Source organism: Myotis nattereri (genome assembly GCF_964212035.1).
Source record: "Myotis nattereri genome assembly, chromosome: 8".
Lineage (NCBI taxonomy): Eukaryota > Metazoa > Chordata > Mammalia > Chiroptera > Vespertilionidae > Myotis > Myotis nattereri.
The window spans coordinates 53,794,436-53,801,727 of NC_138083.1; positions in this window are offsets into that span (position 1 = coordinate 53,794,436).

Below are 7,292 nucleotides of genomic sequence, written 5' to 3' on the forward strand. Positions count from 1 at the left end.
AGCAGTAAGTCTGAGGCTTGCTGCATAACATAAAGACTTTCTTTTCTTGCCCAGCCAGCGTGGCTCAGTGGTTGAGCATTGACCTATGAACCAGGAGGTTCAATTCCCAGTCAGGGCACATGCCCAGGTTTTGAGCTCAATCCCCAGTAGGGGGTGTGCAGGAGGCAGCCGACCAATGTTTCTCTCTCATCATTGATGTTTCTCTTTCTCTCTCCCTCTCCCTTTCTCTCTGAAATCAATAAAAATATATTTAAAAATAAAAAAATACTTTCTTTTCCTGACAAGTTCCGTGGATGACTCCTTCTCAACTCTGTTCCCAGGATTCTTAATCAGAAAAGGTCCAGAGATAGAGTAGGGACAACTATCATTAAATAAAAGAGAGAAGTGGTAAATAATCATGGAGTATATGTGATCTTCATTAATGAGAAAACAGAAAATGCTTCAAATGCTTCTTATATGTACATATACACACATATACATACCTATATCTGGATGGATATAGATATAGATACAGATATAAATATGGCTATATACAGATTTTAGTCTAACCCTTTCTAGAATGACAACAATGCAAAGTTGTTAGGAGAGAGTTGTTTATTTAAACGGGGGGATTCATTTTTTTCAAGTCTATGATTTTAGAAACAAATGTAGGAATGTGTCTGTACTGCACAATTATGGCCTGGATATACCTCTCCCTGTTCTTCCCACTGTTTCTCTCTGGACACGGTATAGTAAACACATATAAGAGATCCTGAAGGGTGGAAAGGAGAAGGGGTAACCAGGGATTTCTGGGCCAGATAGGGGCATAGCAGTAAGCCCCTGGCTTTTGCTTCTGCCTCAGAGAACTCAGACTTGGAGCAGAAAACCTGGAAATGGCAACTAGAGGCCAGCAGCGTCAGCAGAGCATGTGAGGCATCATGGGGCGGAAGACATAGCCCTGATGGCAGGCAAGGCCTCGGGGACCCTACAGGCACACAGTTTAATTGTGCGCTGGGCCTCTAGTCTTTTATAAAAAATAAATGTCCATGTCATGCTAGTTATATTTCTAAATCTATTAATGAAACAGAAATTCTGTGGTTGTGTTCAGTTTTTAAGAAGATGCACAAAATCACTTCCTCCAAGAGACAGTATAACAGAGACTTGAGTCTTTCCTTCCAACTCAAATATCATGAACATCTAGATAAGTAAAGGAAAGCACTTCAGCCACACAATGTTGAAATGTGTGTGAAATTATGAAAAGTAGAATCTATATTCATTAAACACTTAACTGAAAGCATCCTCTGTGCCACGAGTCTTGCTGATGATAAACAAACACACATGCACATGACCTGAAGGACCTCGTGGTGTGATTAGGAGGTGGGCAATCTTATTATTAATTATAATAAGGAAAGAGTGAAGATGTGGTTCCAAGATATGGAGGAAGCTCAGGAAAAGAGTGACCACCTGAGTTTAGTATGTCAGGGGTTGCTTCATGTTGAAAGGTGAAGGTGGGATGCGTGGACACCCAATCTAGAGAGGGCTTTGCAGGAGGAAAGAATGTGAAGGCATGGAGCACCCTCCCTGTTCTGTGCCCCTTTCCCAGTGTTCCCTAAATCTAATAACGAAGAAGGACCATGGGGTGAGACCAGAAGACAGCAGGACCCAGGTCGGTGCAGTGATCTCTGCTGAGCTTTGTAGCCTGAGCTTTGTAGTAAGACACAGTGTGAAACCTTCAATAATGGCTAACTGTCCCAGACTCAATGTCTGCACTTCATGAAGGGACTTCCCTCAGAAATCAACCCATCACTTTCCTTAATTACTGTGGTTATGAGTGATCTGGTAGGAACCTGGAGCTTTATTTTTTAGATAGTGAAAACCCAAAGATCTAAGAGTCATGAAGTTGCACGCACAGCTCACGAGTACAGAGGTGCACAACATCTCAGTAGGGCAGAGTTGGGGGGCGGGGAGGGCGCCAGCAGGAGCAAGAATCACCCACACACCATCACTCTGCAGCTGGGATTTGTTGGAAGTTATGAATCTGAAATTTCTTTGGATGCCTATAGTGTGCCAGGAACTATGCTAGGCATTTCACATGAGCTATATCTGACATTTCCCAGAGGACCCTCCCACAAAACAACTGATTTCTGCAACATTGTAATAACTGGATATGTACCATTAAAGATGAGAAGGAAGTTTGTAAATCTATAATTTACTAATTTAAAGTTAGAACAAAATTTTGGAAAAATAATAAAAGACTAAAGATGTGCACATAGATATATATCTTTGTCTATATTTATTATGAAAGAATATAGCCTTTTAACAGATTTATTGAAATAGCATTGCCATGTGGATAGTGTATATGTTGAAGGTGTACAATGTGGTGTTTCGATAAAAGTACACATTGTGAAATGATCACCACTATCAGGCTAATTAACATTCATCACCTTCCCTTGTGTGTGTGGGACAAATACAGAACTTGAAATTAAAAGAATAAAATAGGTATTTATGTATGGGTGGACTTATTACTGTAGTCTAGATCCTACTTTTTAAAATACAGGTACTCGGTTCTCTGTGTCTCTCACTCACACATACACAGAGAAACACAAACCATCTTGGCTATACCCATTGGGCATATCTTTGCAAACTTAATCCTAACGATACTAATCTATTTACCTGAGAGTAGGAAAAAGAATAAATGTTACAACAGATTAGAATTTCTGCTCTCTCAATATGTTTAACTGGGAACCAAATTAGTGAAAATCGGTTGGAGCCAATTCAGTATCTCAAAGGGCTATGCAAGTCTTTTTGTAAAAAAGGGCACTGAGATGTCATGTGGAACAAACACAAGAGAGGGAACTCTGGAGTGTAAGAAGGTATAGTCATTATGATCCCTTTTATTTAGAATAGGACAGGAAGTAAGGAACTCGTTGTGTGCCTAGGTAGGCTATCATTGTACCTCATGTTTGCATATGTTGTCTCAACTTGAAAGATATCTCCTAATGTTATGAACCCTGATGAGGCAGATGTTATCATCCCTGTTTTATATTTAGGAAAGAGCTCTCCGAAGGCAGGCTCACCTAGCCAGTAACCGTGGGGCTGGGGTTCACGTGCATGCCTCTGAATCCTGAGGTGGGGTGTGCAGACCGTCAATGGGCCTCCATTCGCAGTGAGCATGGATACAAGTTAAGAACAGGGCCCTCGGTCAGGAAGATGGGTTTCCAATCCACTCACAAACTCTAATGCCTTAGTACATTTATCCTCTCAAATGCTCATTTTCTTCATGTTTAAAGTGTAAAGAGAAGATTTCTTATAAGGATGAAATAAAAATGTTAGCCAAAAAAGGGCCGTGTTTAACAGAGTGAATACAATCATTGAGATAAATATTTGGTGCTTGTGATTTCACTGTTACCATCAGCTAAGTATTTTTTGTGTGGTTGTTTTGTTTTTCCTACAATATAAGCTGCATTTTACAGTACTGGCCTTGAGATTTCTGATTCCAGTGGAAAGCTCATAAAGAGCCTTTCATGAGCCCAAGAATCTAGTGAAAAGGTGTGCACAGCCTTACAAATTTGCGACATGTTTGAAAGCTCTCGGATTTATTTGTATTCAAGGCTCTCCAGATTGAATATGTGCATAGATTTGTACTTCAGTGTGTGTACTAGTAGCGTCTAGTTTGCTTCTATTTGGGCAAAGAGGCAACTGAAACATAAACCATAGGATAAGACAGAACAACTATTTATGTCACCATAGCTGAAACTTCAACAAAAGTAGCCTAAGCTACCTCTCTCTCTCTCTCTCTCTCTCTCTCTCTCTCTCTCTCTCTCTCTCCTAAACCTGTTTTGAGTAAGATCACTAGAAGTTGACATTACTACCTATGTTTGATTTTCCATGCATCTTGCTTTTTAAAGCCAACAGTGGGTCAAGGTGGTGGGACCTCAAACAGATACCACAGGAGCCACACCAGGCCTTAGAGGTGCTCACAGTAGCGGCCAAGGAGGAGGTCAGGGGAGGTCCCCTGCCGACATGCTTGGGGATAAGGCTTGGATCATGCATGGGTCTGGACAGAGTGACAGGATGTAGCTGAGACATCAATCTCCACGGGGTGTGGGGAGGTGGCTGGTACATTTAGGGAGAAGAGCAATACAGGAGAGGAACTGGCAGATGGGCAGTGAGCATATCAGCTTTGTAAAGGAATATTATCTCTATTTTATGGGATTCAGCAGGGCCTCAATTCTATCCACTCTTTAAGAATGACACTGGAGTGTGGTATTATCCACTGTCCTCACAGTTCCCTTTGATATTTCAACAAATGCCCTTCTCTTGCGATGCTAATATTTTGCTGGGTGCTGAGGTGTTTGAAGATGTTTAAGAAATGGCTCCTGTTTCATGAAACTCATGAACTGCTTTTTATTTATGTCAAAAGAATCAACTAATAAAGTGGTTTAAGAAATTTGTAGGGAAATATATATATGCCTAAGCGACCAAATGACCAAATAACTGGTCGCTATGATGCTCACTGACCACACTCAATGCAGGGGGCAGACGCTCAATGCAGGAGTTGCTCCTGGTGTCAGTGTGCTCCTCCTGGTGGTCAGTGTGCTCCCACAGTGGGAGTGCCACTCATCTGACCAACCTGTCCTGGGGGCCCACCAGCTTGGTGGCAGCCACTCACTCCCTCAGTAGTCCTGCAGGTCCAATCTCCAGAGAACAGGCCAGGCACTGACAGACCAGTGTTGCTGGCATGATCCCAACAGCACCACTGGCCTCTTGGAAGTTGGCCTTGGTCACCACAGCTGCTTTATATAAAAGCGGCCTCCAGGTGGCTCCTGACAACTGGCACTAATGTGAGCGGATGGATCCCTGGCTGGCAAGGGCGTCCCACCGCCGCCGCCCCCCCCCCCCCCAGAGGGTTGATAGTGTCCCAGCCCTCCTCACCCCCTCGGGACAGGCGCCAGATTCAGGGCTCATGGCTGGCAAGTGCCACTAAGGCGGTGCAAGCCTCTCCCAATCAGGACTGACTGGGCTAGAGCCTGCAGCAGGCGCAGCAGGGCCAGGATGTGGGGGGAGCAGCAGGCGGCATTGGACTGCTGGTTTTGGCCCAGTCCCGGCAGGCCACTCCAAGGGACCCCACAATGCACGAATTCGTGCACCGGGCCTCTAGTATTAATATAATTTCTTTTGATGAATTCAGTAAGAATGGTGATCACCCAAGCAGTATATTTTCTAGCTCTAGCAAGCAGCATTTAAAGTTGAGTGTTAATTGTTTGGCTTAAAAGTGTAATTTATTTTTCATTGCTGAATTAGCAATACTTAGGCTTATTATGCCTGCTTTGGCAGAGGGAGCAGATTAGTGAAGCTTTAGCACATGATTCTGAGAGGTTTGCGTTTGAAATTGAATGTGAACAACATAAGAGAGCCAACCTGTAACAAAGACAGGAGTTGTCATGACAGAAATTAAGCGTCTGTTTTGCACATTGCCGAAATTACTGAGCTTTATTCATAAAATATTTACACACTGTATTCATAGCTGCTATTGCTCACTGCCAACTGAACGCGTTTTCTGTCTCAAGAAGCAAATTAGTTCTCAACTTGTTAAACTTAACCCTCAATGTCCATAGGTTTCCTTTATTGTTGAGTGGTTCATGAATGTGAAGTAAGTAGTTTTCATGTGTTATGGTCATGACTTAGGAATCACTGTGACTGTATATGGAAAGATAGATAAATTTAAAAACATATTTATTAATTTCTGGTAGATGTGTAACAGTAGGAAATTGTAACCCACCCCACTCTTCTTTTGACACTGTTTCTATAAATGCTGACTCTGACTAATATGAAGCTTGTAGATAAACACCATGTCTGTATAAGAATCCTAGGAACAACTTCAGAAGATGCAGACTCTGACCTTTAGTCTTCCAGGTTTTGGAAGATTTGCTGATTTTCAACCATAGAACCAGGATGATGTAGAACCTAGAATGATGATGAGAAGGATGATGCACATCAGACCATCACTTCACCAGATTAAGACCTCATCAGGATGGACTGTGCTGGTCTGCAGGTAGAGCACTTTTCAACAGCTCTCTTTGATCTCTTTGTTCTGCTTTCCTTCTCCCTCCTTATAAAAGCATCTGCCTGTTCTGAGATGGGAGATGGGATTTGAACAAGACTACCAATCTTCTTAGGTTACCAGCACTTGATTAAACCTCTTTCCTTTTTAAGCAGCACCTGTCTCAGGAGCATGGCTTTCATGTAAGCAGGCAGCCAAACCTTGGTTTCCATTCCAGATGTACTAGAAAAAAAAAGGTTACTGGGGAAATTTGGAGTGTCTTTTAATGACTTTCATGGGTCCATTCGCTGCAGAAAATCACGTACTCAGTTATGCATCATAAATGCTTAAGCATATTTGAAAGTTCCAGGGGGCTATAAACATTTATTCAAATTCTCAAAGAACTATCTGATAAAGAAAAGTAATTAAGAACAAATCTACTCTGTAGTTAGAGTGTGCATAATTTTCAGAAATAGAGATTAATTTGTAGATATTAGGCCGGCGATCCAAGAAAAGTGGTGCATTGTGGCTGCAGCTCCAACATTGATCCTCACCAAGTCTCCACAACTCAGCCTTTGCCAAGCATCAGATCAGGGAGGTAAACACAGATTTTTGGCTACAGATAATCACCTCCTATGAGAACTGTGGGAAAATTAGGATAAACCTGAATGTCCCACAACAGGGGCAGCATATAGGCTACAGCAAGCGGAACAGGGTATTTATCAACCTGCAAAGCAGCCTGAGACATATTGATAACTGAAAAAAATAACTCAAAAACGCTGTTTGTCGTTTACTGCCATTCATGTAAAATTAAGGAAATAAGGTCTTTGAGTTGCTATTGTTTTCTATATTAACAATTTTGATAGGATAGATTCAAATACTATAAAGGTTTTTATTGAGGAGGAGAGTTGAGTTTGACTGGGAGGATATTTTCATTGTTTCATCTTAAAATTTGGGTTTTATAGCAAACACGGATCAGTATTACTACTTGGATCTAAAACCAAAAATGAGAAAAGAAAAGCAAGAAAGACTTTTCTGGTCCTAAAAAAGCATGGGTGATCCGAGGTCCAATCGTTGTCCTGGGAACCGATACAAAAATGATTGTTTTCCTTTGACCTAGTTCAAATTTCAACTACCTAACATGGCAAGTAATGTTTGTTTGATTTTAAATTAGCGATAATTCATTTCATCTCACAAGCACCCACATTCTGATGTGCTGACTTACAATGAAGAGAAAGGCATGGCCCATAGCAGTGACATGGGGAAGGAT